This window comes from Triturus cristatus, chromosome 8, assembly GCF_964204655.1.
Source record: "Triturus cristatus chromosome 8, aTriCri1.1, whole genome shotgun sequence".
Taxonomy (NCBI): Eukaryota; Metazoa; Chordata; class Amphibia; order Caudata; family Salamandridae; genus Triturus; species Triturus cristatus.
In genome coordinates, this window is record NC_140591.1 from 462,127,020 (window position 1) to 462,151,932 (window position 24,913).

Consider the following 24,913-nt stretch of genomic DNA (forward strand, 5'->3'; position numbering starts at 1 on the left):
GATGGGCTCAGTGGCCCATTTAAATGGGTAGTCTGTGGGGCAACTCGGTGAGTGGTAAAAGTACCGATTTTCCCCAATTGATTTGTATACCGGAGTGCCCTCCAAAACGTTATACCTCCAGTGTCAAGGGTGAGAGGTTAATTACAAGGAACGCGGATGTATAGGGTAACGTCATCTGCATACATTGACACCACCTTCCCACGGGTGCAAATCCAATTCTGCATGATGCTGCCGTAGCCTGGCGGCCAATGGCTCCATGGTGACAGGGAAAAGAAGAGGGAACAGGGGGCAGCCCTGTCTGGTCCCACGGGTTATCTCCAATCTCTCAGATACTTCACCATTGAGGCACACACGGGCCATAGGTTGAGAATACAAGAGCCAGATCTTCTGGATGAAGCCGGTGCTAAACCCAAGTCTTGTCAATAGAATGAAGAGAAATGGCCACTCTAGCATGTCAAACGCCTTTGTGGCGTTGAGCATAGCCACCACAGCTGGTATAGAGGGGTGGAGGTGATGCATGACTGAAAAGATAGTGCACAGATTGTGCGAAGTCTCGCGCCCAGGTATGAAGCCTGACTAGCCCAGGCGAGCTATCGGGGGCATGAGCAGCAGCAAGCGGCTGGCTAAGAGTTGTGCGTACATTTTTGCATCGATTCTTTGGAGAGGGGGCGGTACGGGTCACACTGCTCAGGCGGCTTGTCTGGTTTAAGGATCGTGACTATTAGGGCCTTGCTCAGGGATGGCGGAAGCAGCTCACGGTCATCGACTCATGATACATTTCAGTAAGGTGTGGGATGAGCAGATCGGCCTATTCCTTGTAGAAGGCAGGCGTTAGCCTGTCCGAACCGGGAGCCTTACCAGTAGGCAGGGAGGCAATGGCGCAAGGTATCTCCTCCGTGGTTATCGGTGCGTCCAGGTACCCCCTGTGGCCTGCCTCCAACCATAGTAGCTCTGTGGTGTCTAGGTATGCTTGTAATTCTGTCTCGTCAGCAGTTCCACTCGACGTGTACAGTTTAGCATAAAGAGAAGACATAACCTCTGGCAGTACAGTCGGGGAGGTGACCTTTAGGTCATTGCAATCTTTTAGTTCTGCCGCAGAGGCGTGTGGTTTGAGCAGGTGTCCCGCTAGGGTCTTGCCGGGTGTATCACCCTCCCCATATAGTCTTGCTGCTGCCTCTTTTCCTAGGTATTTTACCTCTCTTTCTGCCTCCTTGTTCAGCCTGTACTTAAGGGACCAGGAAGGATGCTTCTCAGCAGGCACTCAGCCTGGCCCCATGGCCAGGCCAGATCCCCCTTTCTGAAGTGGAACCACATCAGACAGCGTAGTAATGGCGAACCGTCGAACCACTGGCACTTGTACTGATCCCAGTGAGGCCCTAATCACTTGGAGTGGGAGTCAGAGGAACTAGGGGAAGTGTGTATGTGTATCTTGTAGCTTCTAACTTACTCATTCCAAATCCCTACATTCATACTCACTGGGTCCTAACTCGTACTGTCAAAGTGTGGAAGACATAATGTGAACTGGGACTGATCAAAAACATTCCACCCTCATTGCAGCCTTCTATGGGTGCACCCCCAGAAAGAGAAAGTGACATTCCGCCCCTTAATGTTTAGACAGAGTGACTTCATTTGAAGCATTTTGGGTGCCTTGTAAATGTTTGCACCTGGTTACCATCGGATCCAATTCAATGGTAATTGCATTTCTTAAATGCCCTATTTGCGACTAGTGGCAAATAGGAAAATCCGCTATATATGCAGTTACCGAATTGCAAATAGGAAATTCCTATTTGTGCTTTCCTATTTTGAAATTCCCAAAATGCAATTTCTACAAGTCAGAAATCTCATTTTGTGACACGGCATATGCCTTTCATACATACGAAGGGCAGTTTTGCATTTCTTAATGGCTGAAATAGCAATTTGGACTGGTAAGAAATGCAAAATCCTTTCGTACATATGGGCCTATGTCTTATACTCGTGCTAAAGTTGTTGGGTAGTGGTTCACAGCTATTTTAAACATATTCCTAGTAAGCTAGTGGTAAAAACATAGTTCACCTTGATTATAGACTATCTGCTACCCTTGGTCTGATGCTGGGGAGTGTATTGTTGTCCTACTGAGATTGTTCCAGTGCACTACTCTTGATTGGCGATGTCTCTCTACAGCTTCGGGGGTTCCCCCCACTTGGTGTGTGCTTATAGTTCCACTGACGTCTCTCTTTCTGCCTGGTCTTAGCTCCTAGTGATTTCTCTGTCTGAATGCTATTTTCTTGCATCATTTTGTTGGTGGAGGAGCAGTTGATCTTGCACCAAACCCATCAGCCAAGTGCCTTTCAATCCAGTCCCACAGCTTCTTGGGATTAGTAAAAAGCAGTGCCTTATTGTTTTCAAGAATCTTCAGTTTGGTAGGGAAGATCCGCATGAATTGAACCCCAGCCTTCCACTGGGGTGTTTCCACTTTCAGGAAGGTTGCCTGCTGGCACCATAGTCACATATGCAAAAAGAACTATTGATGGACAGAATGTAGAACAATGTCATACATTCACCCCAGTACAGAGATCTGGGCCTAAATCCATCGTTTTTTTGCTCACCATGCCATTCCAGTTTGGACCCAGCCATATGCAAATCAGTCTTGACCCTGTGCCCAATGGGAACAGTCCAGCCCGAACTGCCAGGCCAGCTCCTCCCTGGACTGAAAACAAGCATCCTAGGGCAGATTTCGGTGTTTCACCCCTCTTCAGCCAGGATAGCTTGATTCCAGTGGCATGGAGAGCACGGGACTCACGTCTGAGCATACCCGTCCCACTCGGGGTGACAAATGCAAAAAGAACTGGGGTGGTGGAGTGAGCTAAAGAATGATGATGGATTAAACCCAGATAAGTTGACTGGGGGTGAGTGTTTGATTTGCTCAAATGCTCCGTCCATCATCCCCTTTGGTATCGCTTTGTTCGCCCTAAGTTGGCAGGGTATGCCCAGACGTGGGTCCCTTGCTCACTTTGCCACTGGATTCAAGATAGCCCGGCTGATGAGGGTTATGAACCCGAAACCGGTCCCAGGATGCTTGTTTCCGGTCCAGGGAAGACATGGCTTAGCAGTTCGGGCTGGAATGTTCCCATGAGGCACAGGGTCAGACTGATTTGCATATGGCCATGTCTGAACTTGGGTGGTGGAGTAAGCTAAAGAATGATGATGGATTAAACCCAGATCAGTTGACTGGGGGTGAGTGTATGATTTGCTCAAACGCTCCGTCCGTCATCCCCTTTGGTATTGCTTTGTTCGCCCTAAGTTGGAAGGGTATGCCCAGACGTGGGTCCCTTGCTCACTTTACCACTGGATTCAAGATAGCCTGGCTGATGAGTTTTATGGACCCGAAACCGGTCCCATGATGCTTGTTTCCGGTCCAGGGAAGACATGGCTTAGCAGTTCGGGCTGGACTGTTTTCATGAGGCACAGGTTCAGACTGATTTGCATATGGCCATGTCTGAACTGGGGTGGTGGAGTGAGCTAAAGAATGATGATGGATTAAACCCAGATCAGTTGACTGGGGGTGAGTGTTTGATTTGCTCAAACGCTCCGTCCGTCATCCCCTTTGGTTACGCTTTGTTCGCCCTAAGTTGGCAGGGTATGCCCAGACATGGGTCCCTTGCTCACTCTGCCACTGGATTCAAGATAGCCTGGCTGATGAGGGTCCAGGGAAGACATGGCTTAGCAGTTCGGGCTGGACTGTTTTCATGAGGCACAGGTTCAGACTGATTTGCATATGGCCATGTCTGAACTGGGGTGGTGGAGTGAGCTAAAGAATGATGATGGATTAAACCCAGATCAGTTGACTGGGGGTGAGTGTTTGATTTGCTCAAATGCTCCGCCCGTCATCCCCTTTGGTATCACCATACTCACATAGTCTGAAAAGATTAGCACCTCATTATTGTCCACCCTTAGTTTGATGAGACTTCAGGCTCTCTGTAAGATGACCTCTCTGTCTAGAAAGTGTAATAGATTTGCAACCACAGAGCCAAGGAGGCGCATCCTGCAAATGTTTCCTTGCTGGAACTCTGTGTTCCGTGTAAAGGGCGTAGAATTTGATGAGGCCCTTGGGAATGACTTTGATTTCCAGCCATTTCTCCTTGCATCCCACCATATTGTGGGTTTCCACTCTGTGTGAATCCGCCCCCCTGAATGTTACTGCCTTCAAAAATTGTACTGGGAATGGGTCCAGAAGCTGGTCATTCAAAATCCCAGATTGGGGAAACTGGCGGAGGGATTCTTCCAACACAAACATACTCGCTCACTAGAACCTTATCTGGACTTTATTCAGGCCCCCAGCCACAGGGTACTATATATGAAGCTGAGGTTCGGGACCTTGCCGACCAACAGCTTTGTTTCGCGTTGGAAAGGGCCAACTCTGCCATCTTTACCCTGTCCGGGTTGTGCCTACCATAACGAGACGCCGGCTCACCTCTTGTTTGCCTGTCCGGCGTATAGGCTCCCCAGGATGAGGTGGCTAAAACCGGTCTGCATACTGGATTTTAGTCTACATATTTTAGATTCAGTCTTTTTTCTTTTAACAATCGAACCATGAATTTTCAACTAATTGTGGAATTTGTATTATATAAGCTTTCAAGATGATGATTTAATGACTTTTTAACCTATTTTTATTTATGTAAATAATGTGTATACTTGGAAATGTACTGCTTTTATGATATTTTCTATATCGAATAAAGCTTATACCTTACTGCCTTCAGTGTTCTCTGTAGTGTTTTTTTGAAGTAGACTCTTGTTGTGATCCAGTACTGTGGCCTTCACTTCTTCTGTGTTCTGCTGCAGTTGGGGTAATGAGACTTCTGTTTGTTTCACTCTGTCAGACAGTTTCCGATGATCGTCCTGCAGCAGACCTGCGTCGATGATTGCTGTATGTATTTTCATTTCTAGCACCTCCCTAGTCACCAGTATTTTGTCCAATTTATTCCACCATGGCTGCAGTTAGGTTTCATTACTCTTTTCCTAAAAGGTATCTTGTTCAATTAATTGGGTCCCCTTGGGGAGATGAATGTGGCCTGGCTGTCCCAGGTGGTGACTGCCATTCTTTGGTTTGCCCATTTTATGGAGCAGGGAGACAGGACTGTGGGCCATATGATAGCTATGGCTGCCTATTTCGCCACCAATGCCAGTTTGCACTCTAATGCCAGACTGAGTGCTGCTGTCTTTTGTGTGTTTGTACACTATCAGGATGATGTTGCAGACAAAGCTAATTAATACTTCTATCCTCTCTGCAAGACTTACTGTCCGCGAAGTTCCTCCCGCAGAGGTGACACCACAGACTAATTCACCTAGTAGTATATGAGTGCCATCTTTCTTGTCCCTCCCTGCTGAAGGGAAAGGCCCCAAAATGGGGCCTCTGATGTGCTTAGCCCAGTGCATGGGAAAAAGCTGTAAGTGATGGCTCAATTTCACTGTCACAATTGGTGGGGGAAGCAGATGTTGATCTTTCTTGTAGCTCTCTCCTCTGCCAGTTATTTCTGTATGTTGCATTATAGCTAAATAACCCCTCTGCAACAGTAATTCACCTTTATGTTCATCTCATTCTTTTCCCTCCAGACATCAAGAAGGTGCTGGTGGAGCCTGGCGGCAGAGTGGCTCGCCTTGGCTGGCGTGACATTAGCCACAGCCTAGCACTATCATTCTCTAGTGGTCTTGGATCATTATCGTTGCCTTCAAGGCCATAAAGGTGCCCCGGCTAATCCCAGTCTTCTCTTCACACTGAGGAGTGCCAAATATTCCCAGGTCACGCTGAGTGGAGTACTCCCACCTGCGCAGGTATAGCTGTTTAGTCTGTGGCTGCAATCTTCCACCCGCCAACCTTTGTGCTTGCTAGGGCTAATCCCCATCGAGGACGCCCCATCATTGCCATCACCAGTCAGAACCAGCCACCTCCCTCCAGACAGGCCACACGCCCTCAAGTTCTTTATCTGTGTAACCTAGCATGCACTCTGCTCAGCCAGACCTCCTCATTGCCATCTTGGGCCTGGATCCGGGCCACTGCTTCGGTCTTCACTCAGTTAAGCCTTGCAGCAGCCCCTAACATACACCCTTGGCAACCTTTTGTTCTAAGTAGGATGGTACTGGCTTAGCTGTGTTCCAGGATTTGTGTTCATAAGTGTGGCCAGTGGTGAGCTTGGGCGGCTCCGGGGGCCTCCTTCTTGAACTCATGGCCCCTCCACCCAAAAGTGCTTGTGGTATTGGCTGTACATTGAGAACTCCACTATCAGAGAAATAAAGGACCATTTTCCATTTTCTTTGCTGACTTGTCATGCACATTTGGGAAAGCACATTTGCTGATAATGTTTCATTTTTTAATTACATCTTGCAGAAGTAAATAATTTGGATGCAAGAGTGCGTAGAAGACTGTAATGCGTCACATGAGTGGGATGTTCTCAAGACTATTTCTATAACCAGAATAAACTGAGAATGTCAGAAGTAGCCAACTTGAATGGCTAGTCAGGCTTTGTTGTGGACAATCTCCTGATCAGTTAGTCAGGTTCCTTAATACATTTCCCTTTCTTTCCTGTGGTTCGCAGATGCACACAGAAGTCATAGCAAAGACGGTCTCATTTTCGTAGCCACCATTTTCAGCTCTCATATCTCCTGTATGTGGCCGCAAGGACTGAATTACCCGATCGCTGTGGAATAAGGTTGAAGTTCTTCAAGCTGCTTGAAGAGACTTGCCCTCTAAAGAGCTGGCATGGTCTACATCTTGGGTGCTATTTTATTTTAACGACCTGGGTGAAGTTGTGTGTAGGATACACTTATCACTAACCTATATACTCTCTTACATGCTTCTTCATATTTCCATCTCAGCTTCGGCTCTTATGAAATTAAAGGTTTTTCTATCTTACTTTGGACTTTGGCTGATAAATGGAGAAGATCAGTCCTGTAGAGATAAACATATAATGTAATTTTGCTGTAGTTTTTTTTTAAAGCTATAGAATGTGTTTCTGGCCTATAACACGTGACACATGTTCTTGATAGTTGCCAATATATGGAAGCCTATACATTAGGAATATTGCAATTGCTATTTTGTAAAGATTATCATTAGCCTTTAATTTTATGGTATGAGAGAAGTCCAACAACTACCAGATATTACAATATCACAGCTTATCTTTAAAGTAGAGTCATCCCAAATTTGACAAGTGCCATTGAAAATATGTACCTCCTATGTAATTTCAAACCAGGGAATACCTTTGTTATATGTTTGGGAGCCACATAGAGTTTATTATGAGTTAATTAGCAAAACATTTACCAGCAAATATGTAGCAAGCATTTTCATCAGGCACTTACTACATTTCTGGAATGGTGATCTCGTGGTTTGGTTGAGCATGGACAGATTGTAAAGCATGTCAGGTATTGAAACATTGGGAATGGGATGGGTAAAAGCGGAAGGGTTGAGACCAACGAACCTACCTTTGTTAGACTGCGGTATTCTCGTCCACACCTGTGTAAAGGAATAAATATTTTGTTTTACTCACCCGTATGTTCCTGCGAGACTTGTAGCAGTGACAATGAGCAGAAGATTCAGGAGCAGACAGTAAATCGAATCAGAAGGCTTGGCCATAGCTCCACTCAATTTTTCACGGTCTGCTTTTGAAAGTTATTTTCAGCATGGGCTGGAGTTGGCACCATCGTCATCTGCACTGAGTGTTGTCTTTTTGTTGTGTTTGCGCATGTTTGAGTGATTAAAACAAGCAATTGCACGAGCTCCATTTTTAAAATGATTTGAAATAGGAAGAGAGTTCAAAATTAGAAAAGCCAATGTATCGAGTTACCAGGCTTTCCTCATAATAAATTAAGATCTGGGGGTCATGGTGGGAAAATTGCCACATTTCAACTGTTTAAAGTATGGATGGGTGTACTCCCCAGTTTGGTTGTGCGTAAGTTACGACTGGGTTTACGAGAATATGCCTATTCACAATATAGATGTGTCTCCGGCATCTTCGCCGTACGTTGCTATATAAAATCAATACAAATATTTTAAAAAAGAAATAGGAAGAGAATTTGTAGTGGGAGCTGATGCAAGCAGTTGGGGTGTTGATCCAGCTTGCCAAGGTGTAAGAGTCTATAGCATTATATGCATAAAGAATTTTGAGAGAGGAGGAGCCTAATTATTCAGTGATAAAAATATAGTTGCTGGCTTGTACCTTGCCAGTGGAACATTATAAAATTTGTTCTAAGAAGAGATCCTAAACTGTTAGTCAATATGTTGTCTCCAGGGGAGGGAAGAATTCTTACTGCACATTCTTAAAATACTGGCGCCTAGATTGCAGGCATGTCAGGTTGTGATGTAGTGTGTCCCTGGTTAGAGTAATGCCCTTGCTGACTGTTTATCCTGTCTACCTACTGTTGGAGTATAATGTGATGCTTATGGATAATGAGGATGAATGTGAGGTAACATGTACCATGGAGTATGTTGGTGCATATAAGAGGGGTAAGGAGACATCTGTTATTTTAAAGGCGGAAAAAGGAAATGAGTAAAGGTGCTTAAATTAGCCTGGTTTTTAAACATGCAGTTATGAGTTTGCAAGTTGAGTCGTGACCTGGGAGCGTTTTTTTTTTTTAATACGGGACAAGTAGAGGGTGAATGAGAGTATTTTGTTTGGGGGTGAGGGTGAACAAGATTATTCCACCACTAGGATTAAGGAAGACACTGTTTAATTTGGGGCATGAATTGCATGTGGAAATGCCTGGTACTTAAAGGAGAATTAGCTAGCACTAATGGTGGCCTGATATTGATTGGCTAATAGATGGTTGGGACAGCAGTGACAAATTGCCCCAACTGTGTGTTGATCCTCAGACGGTGAAGTTTCCTAAGGGGACATGAGTCATTTGGGAATTGATAATATGGGGCTGTAGCTCCAGGAAGAGGCATTTGCATTGGTTCTAAAGTGACTTCAAGTGTAGTTATTTAATTCCTGGAGAATTTATTGTGTAGGGAATGTAAAGATTTGCTTTCGAGGAGAATATTCACATGGATGGTAATACAGTTTATTTGCATTTGGCAGACGAAAAGATTGCTTGGAGAGGTTGAAATTGGGGCGGAAGAGAGTGGTGAACTGATGGATCCCTGTGGTGTCCAGGTGATGCAATGCGTAGAGTGTCTGAGGCAGGTATCTCGTAAATGTTGCGATTTTGCTGTGTTTTAGTGATTGTCAGTCTGTGTGAATTCTGTTTATTGTGTGTTACTGTCATTCGTACTTGTTTGAGCTGAAAATACATGAAGTACCGTTATATTAGGTGGTCTTCTGGATGAGACTTTTTGGTATATGTGTTTTTTTTGTTTTTGAGGAATTTGTGTTATATTCCTGAATAAGTGGGCTCGTGGGTTATTTAGGCATAAGGTGAATGTAGAGCTGGATTGGAATTGGAAAGTGGGGAGTGGGAATTGGAATGTGGGGAGTGGGACAGTTCAAGATCGAGGGGTGGAATCAAACTGGCCTACCTTTGTTTGGTCCGTGGTCATGTTCCTGCGTAAAAGAAAAAAATCATCTTTTTCACTCAACTGTTTCCACCTAAGTGACTCGCAGCACCTTTATTTTTCAATATATTGTTGATTTCTGTACCTGCAAGACTGACTCTCTAACTGACTTGCAGCACCTATATTTTTCAATAAATTGTTGATTTCTGTACCTGCAGGACTGACACATTGGGGTGCTTATATTTTGAGCTTCTTTTAATGTCCAGTACATATCTTCTTCCTGCTGAATAAATCTTTAGAAGTCTCTGGAGTTTCTCACAGAAGATTTTATTCTGTTATTCAAGCCAGAGTTGAAAGGTACATTTTTCATTCGTTATTTCTTCAGTATTGGGGCACTAGTTTGGCGTCACTTTCCAGTGATCATTACTTAATTGGTATAGGTGTTGCAAAGGTTTACTCGTGCTTTTGAAGCATGTGAGGAAATATGATGAACAATATCCCCATTAAAGTGGATGGGGGTCTCTTTTTATACCTCAGGGTTACTCCCTCATTCCAGACTCTGCCACTTCTTTCGCATTGGCTAACCATCCAAGATTCATTGCAATACCTTCATCCTTGCTTCCTGGCTCTTCTGCAGAGGAATCCTCGGGTGGGTGGCCCATGGTGGTGGTGGGCTCATTGAATGGTCTATGTTCCTCATGGTTCAGTGTTAGGCAGTGGTCCAGCATTGCTCTCTGTATGTGTCTTCCTTGTTTTATCATTCTTTTCAGTTATGTTGTCTCTTCCCTGGTTCTCGTTTCTGTCCACATCTGACATGGTGTCTGCATAGAATCCATCCAGCTAGATTTTCATTTATTTACTTTTACTGGTTACCAAGCGGAACTTTCAAATCAGTCCGCGTGTATTGGGGGTATTCTGGTGAGTATATGACTGTTTGTCCTCTGCTGGCCACAGAAGCGTCTTAGAACGGCAAGTTTATGGTGAACATGTCCAAGCTATACCCGAGGACTATGTTTCTACACACCATGCTGGCTTCAAGAACCTTTCAGGTCCCGATATGCCGTTAGTCAATTGGTCACCTTACATAAATATCTAGATCATCAACTGAAATAGCCTGAGGGACACTGGAGTCAGTGTTTCACAATGATCATTCTTGCTGGAGTGATTGCTGAACATACGTGACCTACTTAAGTAAGGGACAATTAATTCCCAAGGACTGACTTGGCAAAGGCAGCAGTTGTATTTGTCACTGGGTGTGGCGTGTGGTGTGCACACCCAGAATCATGACCATGCACAAAAAGGGTATATTCTGAAATAAATGACTCACTCGACTCTCCTGAGTTCCATGCATTCTGGCCCTTTCTATCATCAGACGCATCATTTGGGGGAAGAAAGAGCTGAGGCCAATGACAGACAATTCTACCTTTTCGAGACAAGAACGTATTTGCATACTCTGTCAGAAGACTCACCGGTGCTGTTTTATTGCGAACCAGAGTAGTTATTTTGGCAGCTTATATACTAGAGATTGAGCTCAGACTATCAGCTAGCCATACTCTGATTATAGTCAGCTGATCAGACGCTGCTGTAAATAAACTTGGAGTAGTTAAAATTGAACGAAATAAAAACTGCCCAAACAGAGTAGAAATCGTTTGGCAGTGGACTGTAGAGTGTTGTACATTTCGCTACACTGCCGCCATTTTATTAGACATGGGAATACTTCAGTCGTTTTGTTCAATAGAGTCAAAAAGCAGAATGCAAAGAAACATTCCTTCGCGTTTTCCGAATACCCGCATGAATTTTCATCTGCTGCACAAAATGCAGATATACTCAGGGCATTGTCTGCCCTGCTGCTCTAGAAGGTAGCAATCAGTCTAGATTTTATCTGAAAAAAAACACACAGCTTGCATCAGAAAGTCGTTTCCTGAGTTCAGCAGCTTCGTCCTCGAACTTCTATTATCGCATATTTTTATAGAAATGTTCGTCGGGTCAGAGTGTCATTTGCATGCGTTGTATTTTAATGTTATGCCTGAGTAAGTGGTAGAATCATTTCTATTGTTCCTGGCTGCGCAGTATTTTTTCACTTTCAGTTCTATGTCAATAAATTGATTCACGTTTGAATCCCCCGCCCCTTTTCGTTGTGTGTAGCGCTTTAACGATTATTCGAATCATTTGAACCCCGAATAAAGGTATTTCCTAAAATGCTAATGCGATATGCGGACCTTACACATTTAGTGCATGCAGGGATATAGTCCTAAATCCTCAGTATTGGTGAGTCTGGGGGACTGTTAATGCTGCACACCAGAAGATAACGATACTGAGGAGAAAATGATCCGAGAGTGTAGAATTAACAGCCATAACAGCTTGAATCCGGAGAATCCCCCGAGTAATGTGGAATGAGCAGAAATCTATAATTTTGTGTCCGGTTCCCACTAACCAGTCCTTGTCCCCCCCCCCCCCCCCCCCCCCCCCCCAGTAGATTATTCCAGAGAATGTGCTGACATTTCTGGTAGGGACAAGACAGGTTCGTAGTTACCTCATAACCCCCGATGGATCTCATAACCCCCGATGGATCTCATAATAACTAACCTATGGGCAATGAGTGCCTAAGTGTTCAGTGCTTGTTGTCCATGATCTTCACTTCTCCGTGCTGGTTTTTGAACATCGTGTCAGGAGTGACTCAGTGGAAAATTAATAAAACCCGAGACGGGGCACGGCTCACCCCTCAATCCCATCCCTTCGACCTTCCTGTCCTTCCTCGCCTGTCAGCACCACCCAATCTCACCTGCTATTTTAAACTGCCATCAGGTTAGGTTCTGCGGAGATGTGGAGTTTTCTCGAAATCATTTGAGGAAAATATTCTTAAATTTGCGGTTGTGGATTACATTGCAATAACACTGTTCCTGCCTTGAAACCCTTCTTTTATAACGGTATTAGGTTTGGTCTTATCTTGGTGCACCACACCGAGCCTTGTAGAAATGTTGACTATTTATCATTGCGCCAGCCAGCCTGCAGGCAGGCACTGTCATGTACTGCTCGGAACATGATCCCCTGAAAAGTGACTCTTATCCGAACTCCATTACCTAGGAGACGGCCCTGCGGAGCGAGGTGAGTGAACGTCACTTCCGCCTCGAGGTCAACCCCGCTGACTCTTGCTGTGAGTGGTTTCTTTGAGGGAGCTGCAGTGATGTTATGGCTCGGGGTTAAACTTTCTTTCACACCCTGTCAATGCTGCTGTTCTCAGGCTATCATCCCTCAGTGGCAGTGTGTGTGTGTTTTAAGTGTAGGGAGTGGTGTTCCTGGCTGTTGACCAGCAGCTAGGTCCAGCCAGCAGTGGCCCTTGACCCCACATGGGGGAAGGATCTACCCTGCCCTTTAGCGGACTTGAGAAGAGCTTGGGGGTCCCACTTAAGCAATTCTTTTTTGTTTTCTACTGTATATCAATGCAGGTGATGTTAGGGTGTGGCCTCACTGTTGATTTACATCTGTGATTCAGAGCCATGATTAACGCCTGGCCATGCAGAGCTGCAATTATTTTTTTAACGTGAACTTTGGCAATGTTTTTCAAATTATATTTTTATTTAATTATAGCTTGCTTTATTTATTTAGCTTCAACTCCACCCAGCAGAGTTATAATAACTGTACGGTGCATCACAAGACACCCAGTCTAAATAAATAGACCTGATGTGTTTTGATTCCTTCCAGTAAACAGTATGTAACACTGATGAAGCTGTGCTAAAGCTGGGACATGCACATTACAGGCATCTTTTCAAAGTTTTCTTCAGGGATTATGAATCACAGCAGGTTAGCAAGAATGTCAAGGGGGCATAGGGTTACTATTAAATACATGCATGCAGACACCCTCGATTTCGGCAGGAGGCTGATGGTTTTTAGCTTTCTCCCACTCAAACGTGGTCCCCCCCCACTTCCAAAGACGGCAGCTCTGGCTGTAACGGTACATCCTCTCCCACTTAAACCTGCATCCAGTTCAATACAAGTTCATGGGGAATTTGGGATTTTATTTCTGAATCACCATTTTAGCTCCTTCCGAATGTTGATGTGTGTGTAAAGGTTAGCACCCAATTGCAGCCTTTCCATTGTAGGGCATGACCAGATGGAATCCTGTAGAGACTATCCCAGTCCTATTGTGTTGTGGAGGTCCAATGCTCCTTTTTAAACTGAATCTTGTTTTGCTCACAGTGGAGGTCTCCATCTTGCTTTCCACATGGTAATCCTCATGACAACAATTGGACCGCAAGTGAACCATATTTAAGATTAGCAAAAGTCACAAATACTGTGATACTTGTATCAGCCTTTTTGGGTCAGGGCCCATATATTTAAAATCTCATCCTATTCACCTAAGGATTAAGCACTATCCTAATCTTGCATAAACTTCAAGTGCTTTTTTGAGAGCTGATTCATCCTTACTAACAATACTGTTGGCAATCCTAAACATGCCCAAGTCAAATACATGTTCTAGATACAAAGAGAATGCCTAAAGTTGCAAATAAAATTACATTTTATTTCTAAAGTAATTTGTTTTTATGTTTTTAATGTACACTTGATCCTAATTATTTTCTCACTTAGCTCTTAATAGATATGGATCTACTCTCATTTATTGGTCTGTCACCAAACACTTCTCTTTTTATTTCAAGCACTGTGCCTTTCTGGTCGAAATAGCCTATGAATTGGATCAGAGGTTTGCCTATCATAGTCCTGTCTGGCTTCTAGTTCACCTGGTCAGTGGCCCTATCAGCCAAGCCTCCCATCACTACATGCACTTATTTATTTATTTATATTTATATTGCGCACGAATCATCCCCCAAGGGATCTCTCGGCGCCTTTGGAGGCAGGCTTCGTGGACCCGGCAACACAGTTAAATAACCTGGTCTTTAAGTGCTTCTTGAAGATGGTTAGATTTGTGCAGGAGCGCAGATCTAAGGGCAGCAGATTCCAGTGTTTGGGTGCCAGATAAGAAAAGGCACGCCCTCCCATCTTCACTTTTCTGATTCTCGGCATTTGGAGAAGCTTTTGGCCGCTAGATCTTAAACGACGAACCGGAGAGTACCAAACCAGCTTATTTGTAAGATATGAAGGACCCTGTCCGACACGTGCCTTGAAAACTAGGCAGAGAAGTTTAAAGAGAGCCCTCTTTCTGATGGGCAGCCAATGCAGTTCTCTCAATAGCGGGGAGGATGGCGTGAGTGGAGGTTTATTCAAAGCAAAACGAGCCGCCGTGTTTTGCACGACTTGTAACCTCGACAACAAGTCCTCCCTCACCCCCACTAGGAGAGCATTCCCATAATCCAGCCTGCTGACTAGCAGTGACTGGATCAGAACCCTTCTAGCAGAGAGAGGAACCCACGGAAAGACCTTCTTCAAGGTACGCATCAGGCCAAAACATTTGCCTGTTAGAATTTTAACATGTTGTTCCATGGATAAATTATTGTCTATTGCCACGCCCAGATTATTTACCCATTTTTTAGGGGAAGGGGGAGAACCTAGTGCTTCTGGCCACCATTCATCCGTCCACAGTTCCTCTGCTTTGCCAAACAGTAGGATCTCAGTCTTATTGGAATTAAGTTGGAGGTAGTTGTTTTTCATCCATATGGAGATTTTAATCATACAGCTCTTAAATCTGTCTCTGGTCACCAAGTGGTCCTTTTCTATGGAGATTAACACCTGTGTGTCATCCGCATAGAAGATGGTTTGGAAACCACAGGATTTTACAATGGTAGCCAGAGATGCCACATAGATGTTAAACATGTGGGGCTTAGAATAGAACCCTGAGGCACCCCCTTATCCACCACTGTGGTCTGAGAGGCGAAAGAGTCTAACTGCACACACTGGGATCTATCTGACAGAAAACTCCACAGCCACTCCCATGCCCCTCCAGTGACACCTATCTCCCGCAGTCTGTTCAACAGAATTCTGTGAGAGATGGTGTCAAAGGCAGCTGACAGATCAAGTAGGACCAGCACAGCCAGGGTCCCTTCGTCCAATAGGAGCCTAATGGTATCTGTTACCTCCACCAGTGCGGACTCTGTGCTGTGACCAGCACGGAAACCCGACTGCGAGGGATCTAACAGGCCGTGCTGCTCCAAATGATCTGACAGTTGGCGGTTGATCAAAGTTTCCATGACTTTAGAGCAGCCTGGGAGGAGCGAGATAGGTCTATAATTCTGCAGATCGGCACAGTTTAACGAAGATTTCTTAGGCAGGGGTTTAATGAAGGCATTTTTCCAGCTGGCCGGAAAAGAGGATGTCGCTAGGGACAAATTACAGACTTCCATTATAGGGTTTACAAGCTCTATAGCTAAGTCCGACAGCACATAGGGGGGGGCTATATCGGATGGGGAGCCTGACTTCAAGCCTTTCAGTAATGGTAGCACCTGTTCCCTAGTGATGGTTGCGAAAGTCTCTAGTCTCACCGACGAAGGAATATCAGTGTGATGACTTTCTTCCCAGTTATCTGGTAACGGCTTAAAGGAGTCTTATATGATGTCTATTTTGTTTTTGAAATGAGTCGCAAGCTTATCGCAAAATTCCTGTGTGGGAGGACAGGAAGAGTTGGTTACGCTAGGGGCCGTGAATTCCTGAAGAATCCGAAATAGTTCTTTAGAGGAACCCTTTGCCCCCTCTATGCGAGTAGCCAGGAATGCTCTTCTTGCAGTATTGCAATTGTTGAGATATCTCCTATGAGCAATGTTATAGGCAAGTCTATCCGTCTCCGCTTTTGTTTTCCTCCATTTTCGTTCCTTTCCCCTACATGCAGCCTTCTCAGTCTTTAAATTGTCCGAATACCAAGGGGCAGGGCTTTTTTTATCATGTATTGTGGCTGATTTGCTCGGGGCAATTTTGTCAAAGGTCCTTATGACTTCTGACTCTAATTTGCCTAAAGCTATATTAATGTCCTGACATTCACTGAGCCGGGGAGGAGAAAATATTGTACTAAACCTATTAGGTGTGACCTTCCTCCATTGTCTACGCAGAACTTTCCGCCCTAGCGGTTTCTCCAGACCTTTAGGAGCCGAAAAAGAAAAACTCGGGGCCCTATGGTCCGACCAGCTCACTACTAAAGGTGGTTCTGTATGCAAGCTAGGGATGTTGGTAAAAATATTATCTAGCGTATAGCCTGCTATATGGGTTGGACCAACTACTCTGGGCAACAATTCTAATGATTCCATGGCTGCCAACAAGTCAGCAGGGTCAGTATTAAAATTCATATCAAAATGAAAATTAAAATCTCCTAAAAGGAAAAAGTCCTTCGTCTGCAGAACATATGGGGCCAAAGTTTCTAATAAAGAGGCACAAAAGCCCTTCTTGTTTTCCCCCGGAGGGTGTAGTCAGTAGGACTGTCGATTATAGTACTCCAGCCCTTTAATGTCGTTTCAACATGTGGGGGGAGACCATCCATAGAAAATAGTTTTGAACATTGATCTCTATTCCCCCCCCTGCTGCTTCCTTCCCCATCCCATTCTATCTCATAAGGAATACTTAATATTACTAAACATTAGCGCCTTCATGCATTCTTTACAATTCATGCTTTGCAATATTTTTTTGTCAACTTTCCAGCCATCGCTGTTTCAGAAAATGTCAAGAAATTGTTCAAATCAGACATTTTGAAACCATACCTCTTTCGTAGCGAATGTAAAGATTAAAAAACCTGAAATCTGAAAAAGACACTAACATCTAAAGGTGAAAAATACAAAACATAATTTTGTAGCATCCTGTTTTGTAGAGTTTTTTTTCCTTGCGTGTATTGCTGCTACCTGTGCAAATATATATCAATCTATCAGTTGGCTTACCTTTAATTGGCTAAAAACATCTTAGACATTTGAGAAAAGTTAATGTCGAAAAATGTGTGAATTTTTATTTACTAACAAATGCTGCTCAGTTCAGGCAGCATATCGCATTGTGGTCAAATGAGCTGTCTGGCGACGGGGGGGTGGAGGGGAGCAGTGGCAGCATGAAATAGGAGCCACAGGAGGTGAATATGTGAAGTGAACGCCTGGCTCCAGAAGTAGAAAATGCTCTGGCAACAATAGCTTGGGGCCACTGGGTTTTCGGAATGTAAAGGTGCAGCATTGCTGGTGGATATTCTGTTTGAGATTGGAATGTCTGTCCCAAAGTCTTCTGAGAACACAGCTTTGGTTGTTGATATTGTGAGACTTCAGGGTGGCCGTTTTGTTGTCGGGCAGTCCTCATTTATAAAAAGAAAACCAGTAAAATGCAGCTACCATGGGATTAGGCTGAAACTCTAGTACTATCAAGTGCATAAAACAGCTTTCAATTTTAGAGTGTGGGATCAAGAATTGGAAGTGACTAAAAGTGGGATGACTCATTGCAGTTTTCAGATGTAAAATAGTTCTTTGTGTATGTCATGTCATGTTATATCAATAGGAATTTGTAGAGCGCACGTACACAAGAGAGGTTTCATGGCACTAGTTCGGTAGAAGTTCAGGTCCCTAAGAAATAATTAGAAAGCCTGTCGAAAGAGCCAGGTTTTTAAGAGATTTCTGAAACCAAGAAGATTGGTGGCGAGGCGGATTTCCAATGGAAGGGAATTCCAAAAAGAGGAGGCCAAGGTGGAAAACCTGGCACCACCAGTGCTCTTTAGTCTAAAAGGGGGATAAGGAGAAGGTTTTTGTGCGCTGAGCGAAGGTTACGTGTGGGAGCATATTTATTAATCATGTTGTTGGCGAATTTCGGGCTGTTACCGTTAAGTGACTTGAAATTGAGACATCCAATCTTGAAGGCACACCGCTGAGCAACCGGCAGCCAATGAAGTTGCTTCACGAGGGGGGTGATGTGATGATGCTGGGGCAGGTGAGTAATCAGACGCGCTGCCTGGTTTGTACCATCTGTAAACATTTTATGAGATAGAGAGGGATGCCAAAATATAATGAATTGGCATAGTCAACATGTGACATGCATTGTAGTAGGTGGGATGATACATCATTCAGCCAGTACCTTGGAAAGTAGATGGAAAGTCTTGAAACATTAAGAAGCGATTCAATGCACTACGAGAGTATGATCTTCACAAATTAAAATTTTTAGATGCCTCCATCTATGATATGCCCTTAATATATTCCCGAGGCGGCTGATGGCACTTCAGGAGCTTAGCCCTCTGAAAGTCCAGCTTATTACTTAGAGCCAGAACATAGGTGGAATTTCAAAAGCATATTGCTCCATTAGCTCCAGTTCCACAGACGAAGAGGCTGACTGGGGTGATGCACTAATTACACCCAATAAGTTAGCCATATCTGCTAGATTGCGACTCAGAAAGTTTGAACACCTACAAAGGTTTTATTTCACCAATTAATGACTCTGGAGAATGGGCAGTCCCAGTCCCCGAACTGCATCATATAGTCCTTTGGGAATGGGTGACTTTTTCCATATGTTATGAAAGTATATTGGTGCAAGGTTATTCATACATTGTATACTAAACAGTGAAGGACCATTGATCTTTCATCCAAGATGATACTCTTGGGTGTGACAGATGAACTTGGTGGCTGAAGACGAGAGCAGACTCTCCCTAGACAGCTATCACTAGGTATTGGAGGTCAGAAAATACTCAACCACATGAGGTGTGGCTAAGCCGCATGGATTAGAGCTCGAAAATAGAAGAACCAAATTTACTTGTTCAGAGGATGCCCACAGAGGCACAAAAATGCTCAGGGTAATGGTGGAACCACTTACAGTTTTTAACAGTATGAGTGATATTGATTTTATTGTTGTTCCCCAACCAGAAGGAGCCAATATTCCTTTACACGAGGACATATTTGTTTCATGTAATAGTGAAATAAATGTCAGTTGTATCAGTTTGTCGTATAGGTAGGAAATTAGTAGAAGAGTTTTATTTACAAAAAAAATGACTTCAATCCCATTCTGTGTGTATATTTTTATTACAAGACGTATATCAGGCTGTTAAAACTATGAGGACAGATCTAAACACTCAGATAAGCTAGGCAAAAATGCTGGAAACAGGTTTTCAAGTTAGTGAGAGCTCTATCTCCCTAAATTGGAGAAAGCGATCAGCATCTCCAAAGAAAGCTGTGAGGAGTGCCCTGCCTTCTTTTAGTGAAGGTGAGGAAGATAGAACGATCCCTTCACACATCCTATGAACGCATACAATTTTATTAATTGTTGAAATCTGAGTACACATGTTACTCTTTTAATGTACTTCTGCAGAGCGTTCTCCGTCAGGGAAAGAACGAACCCGCCCAGCACTCCTTAATGAAATTAATCAATGGTAGTCTTTTCAGTAGAAATATTTCAAATTGTTTTATTCTTCGTCTTTTCCAATTTCTTTTGGAGCTTCATCTGCATAATGTTATTTTCACATTATTTTTCAATTGTATTAATTACTGTAGCAATTATACATTCTTGCTTACAGGTACCCCAATGCATTTCAGGCCCATACCCTTCATCAGGGGTTCTTCCTAAAAGGAAGAAATACCACTTATTAATCCAAAAGCTGGTTTGCCACCGATTTATAAATAGTACAATCCAACAGTGACTGGGGAATGTGTAAAAAAAGCTGTTACCACCATATCAGTGTTCATGTAGGGAAGAAACGAATGGTTGACTCCGTGTAGAAGTGAAATACAGTGGCTATTTAAAACCCAAATCGTGCCGTGATCAAAATGCACTCAGTTAAACTCCTGGTCATAGTCAGTGAATATTTATAATTGCCGCCGTGCCCGACTCAAAGTATTCAAACTATTCCCTTTCAACACGCCGTACTCACAATGTGAAAACGGCCCATCACCCTTGAAAAAGAAAGAGAACGCGTAGTGAAAAACGCAAGTGCTCGTGAAAAATATACGGAGAAAACATACTGTGCCCCTATTGAACGACCCTCACCCTATTTATAAACCCGCATACCTGTTTGCCATAAGAAAAATGAGACCCGTCATTATCACTGCTCACGATAGTGTCCATATTCCTACAAAGTGAACCCGGAAGTAAATACCCAAGTACACCGGAAGTGAACCCGCAGAAATTCAAGAAAATGAATGAAAGACTGTGTTTACCAGTGTTCTCCAAGTCGCCCAACTGCTCATTGCTACTGTCAGAACTAAACATGCCTTGAATTTCATGTTGCCAATCCCCACAATCCTTCTCTAGGAAATTATCTTGTTACCCTATACTTGATATGGTCTTTTGTACCTACTGGGTTCCTAAAGTTGTTTTACATCTGAAATAGATTGCAGAAAGTCAGAGTGTTTTTCATAAGCGAGTTGTCAAGTGCAACATAGGGGAATTGGGTTGACAAGGTTTAAAGGCCACTGTCTATGTAGAGGATGGTGTTGGATATCCTTCTAGCTGTGTACTCTGTGTGTCCTCATTGGCTTGGGGACATTTAAGTAAGGTGGTGTTTACATCCGGTATATTAGGAGGTGGCGCGGTGCCTTTTGCTGTGATGTAGTAAATGTGGTGGTAGATTTGGTTGTGGTAAGGCGATGTGGAGGGGAGTGGCAGGATTGAGTTGGTAGTTAGCACCGGGTATTGGACAGTGTGTGTTTCTAGTATAGAAGTAATGTGTGGGGATGAGGTGAGACTTTGGCAGTAGGTTATAGGGAAGTGTACTTTGGAGCAGGTGGAAATTAATTGGTAGAAGTATTGTGGCTTTAGGGTGCTGTTAGAACGGTGGGTGACATGTTAGAGGGTTTTGGATGTTATGTGTTTTAGATGTGAGACACGGCCAGTGTCGTCGTAGATTAAAGGCATATGTTGCAACATTGGGTGGTGGGGGTATGCTTTTAAGTTCTGAATTTAATGTTTGGGAATGAGGTTTGGGGAAGTGTGATTGTGTGTGTGTGTATCTGTGTGCTATGGGCAAGCAAGTCAGAGAATTCATGGAAAGAGACAAGCAAGGCATCCAGTTTGGCTCCAAGAATCAAAGTATGAGAGGAGCAGTAAAACCTGGAGAGGTGGAGAGGTAATTGGGGATGTGGTGCTCCCATACATCTATAATTATATGAATCCAATGGATTGAGGCACTATATTATGAGGACTGATATTGACCTGATGTTCTTTGAACTGATCCAGGAAGTTTCTTTAGTCTAGGAAGTTTTCATACGGTCTTTGCAACCCACACATCTGTGTGTTCATAAAACTAGTTGTGTAGAGTGGGGAGTGACATAGGATGATGATGATGGGATGGGCGTTTCAAGTTTGCTGTGCCTACAGATGGGGGAAGTGGATGATCACAGGTTTGGAGGAGTAATATCACAGAAACGTGTTCTGGATATCTAGATTTTCTTTTTTTAAATAAAATGTTTTTCTTTTAATTTTAACAATAATCACCATCTCGCAGTAGATGTTACAGTCACACCACTATTCATGATCCATGTAAGATCAAACGAATACCAAATTAACAACCACATGATACATCGAAAAGCGTCCCCGACACCAATATCGATCTAGCTGAAATTGTGTCAGACACACAAAGTGAGGTAGGCCTAAGGGTATTATGCCTTGGAAGAAGGTCCACAGGGCATACAAGGGCCTTTTTCAATTTGCCTTTGACCTGTCCTACAAGCCTGAATCTCTGTATCCCATATTTGTAAGTGTTCTATCCAGGCCTCCCATATTTCAACAGATTTCTGAGGACACTCTATAGCCTCATATGCCTCACCCTCCATAATTGAGCAATGGTCCATGCCCTTCTTCCATTTTCGAAACGATGGTATCTCTCTATAGCTCCACTTGCACGTTATGTCCCTCTTAGCCAAAGTGCAACACCCCATCCTTGGAAGTAGCCAGTGGCTTCTACTCCCTGCCCATTCTTCCAAAAAATCCACTTGCACCATCTTGTTAGTGAGCTGAATTTTTCTGTGTAAAGCCAATTCCAAGAAGTGCTCAATCTGTGATCAATATTGTTGGATTCGTGGGCATTCCCATAACATGTATCGGAATGTAGGAATGTCCCCCTCTCCACTAAACATCTGGTACATTTCGGGTCAGACCTGCTTTTCGTCCTCCATAACCTCACAGGCGTATACTATAGTGTATCGAGGTATTTGAATTGGATTAGTCACAGGGGAGCTTACATAGCCAGCACCTGCAGTGACATCTTGACTTCCCTCCATTTGTTCTCACCTAGGTCACCCAAGTAGCTCTGCCATGCATCACGTAGGGTAGTTAAGGGGTCAGGAACATTAGGAGGGTGGATACAATTGCCATGGAGTAAGCATCCTCACCGTGCTGCTCCTTACCCGGTTCATGGTTTTACCAACATCCTTCCTTTGGAGCTGGACCTCACGGGTTGGAAACGATCCCCTTTGGCCTCTGGAGGGCTCAGGGTGCTGGAGCATTGACTGAATCTTCTGAGGGGGCTCATCCAATGCCTCTGTGTGCAGCCTTCGTTGCCCTGCCAAGATGGCCTCAGGGCTCAGGGCCCAGGGCCCAGGGCAGATATCCGGCAGGCTGCAGTTTGCGGCCTCTGGAGACTGCGGCAGACTGTACCAAACAGGAGTAGGCACCAGGATTCTGGAGGCCCCTACACCCCTCTTTGTCTCCACGGTGCACAAATTGTGAGGCAACCTCGAAAGACAGAGAGCGGAGAAGTGCTGGTGAGGCTGGGGCCCGTCTGGTTGGGGGGAATGTGAGTCACCCAAGCCTTGGAGCACATTGCGTTCCTTCCTGCCCCTAAACTGGTTCCTGGGGTTGGTCCATGTAGGGTGGCAGCAACTCTTCAGATTGTGGAAAGCCAAATACCGACAGACTAGAAGGGCTCTATCGAGTGGACCCCACGTGGACCGGAGGAGATGTGGGTCTGATGGGGCGGACCTCTCTCTCCTGGGTACTGCAGGAGGAAATGTGGCTGTAAAAGAAGACACTCAGAGGTCCCCCCCCGTGCGACAGCTCCATCAAGTAAGCACGTTTGGGCCTTCACAGGCAGCAATACAAAGCGACCTCCCAGACAACCGTAACTGGAGATCGCCGCCCTGCGTCTTTGGGACTAGCTCGGGGTAAATGCATGTTATCCAGCGGGGCCCACAGGAGATGCAACATGGCTGTGGCACCTGATGGGTACCCAGGGCCTCACCCCTGCTCTGTTTGCTGACGCACTGGTCTCGTGCCCCCAAGGCGTCAGGGACTTGTGTACTGAATCACCTTCTCCCAGCCCTCCCTGGACAAGGGTGTTGGTGCCTTGAAATCTCAGTGGGGGGGGGGCTCTGATTGCAGCCATCTGTTGGGGACATTGGCCCTCCTTTGGCCACCATTGCCGAGCGACTGGGAAACTAGCAAAAATTGCCAATATCTGCACCTTGTTCTAAATGACTCTGACCCCTCGGTGGTGGTGTCACCTGATAATCAGTACTTTAGCTGTTAGGGGACGGAACCACAGAGCCAGGGAAGACGCTCCCACTCCCCAATAAAGTGACCCTAGCACATCCCCTCCGTCACATGTGGGCACAGCGCCGGGAGATAAACTTGATGCCATCCTGGCTGCAATTGCCTCCACCAGGGAGGCACAGAGACCAAAATAGACTCTGTGGCAGCAGATCTTTCCCTCCTCAGGGTGATCACAGGAAAATGGGGGACCCATTTACTGCTGTTGAGGCTGCTGTGGCGGATCTGACCCCTACCGCAAAGGAACACTCAGTTGCACTTTATGGCATTGCTGACCAGATTCGCACATTGGAAGCCGGAACTGAGGACCAATATGTCAGAGCGCACCGCAATAATATCAGAGTGGTTGGCCTTCCTGAACGTATTGAGGGGGGCTCGATGATCGAATTCCTGGAGGATCGACTGCAGGAGGGGGCGGCCCTGGAGGGGTTATCTAATTTTTTATGCGTTAGAGTGGGCCCACAGGGTACCGGCCGGGAACTCCACCTCCCCCTCTGGTGGCTCGGCTCCTGCATTTTAGAGACCCAGATTATATCTTACAACATGAGTGTACCATGAGCCCTTACCAAGTAGAAAATGGGAAAGTTTAAATTTTTCCCTATTTCACTGTTTCTGTCCAAAAACTCAGAGCCTTGTTTCTCAATGTTAAGAAAAGATTACGAGAGCTCTCTGTCCCCTACGCCCTGCTCTTTCTAGCCCGACTCTGAGTCTAGCAGGATGGCAAATCGCTGCTTTTCGACACCCTGATAGTGGCATGGGACTGGCTTGATATCTATGATGTCCAGGGGCAACCATTTCCCCGGGACAACCTGCGGGCACTGAAACGACAAAAGCCTCAGCCCCAGGGAGCAGCGAACCACAAGACTGACTTGACAGCAGGCCCTGGTGGGAAGAGACCAATCTTCGGTGGCGGCAGTGGCTCTGGCGGGGCCCCCCCAAGTTGGACTGCAACACTGTGGCTACATTCGGGGATGATTCCGGATCTGGTCCATACAGTATCCGGGCTCTGGTTCCAGCATTTTATTGCCCAAGATCACACTACAAAAGACAGAAGACATTGTCTAATGGAGCATCGGATACCTTTGCTTG

The 24,913-nt window shown here is 44.9% G+C and overlaps 1 protein-coding gene across 11 annotated transcripts in view; it reads left to right on the forward strand.

Annotated features, from left to right (window-relative positions):
* The window catches only part of SETDB2 (SET domain bifurcated histone lysine methyltransferase 2), a 617,221-nt gene that overhangs the window by 212,376 nt on the left and 379,932 nt on the right, over window positions 1-24,913 (forward strand). The gene's annotated exons all lie outside the window — the stretch shown is intronic.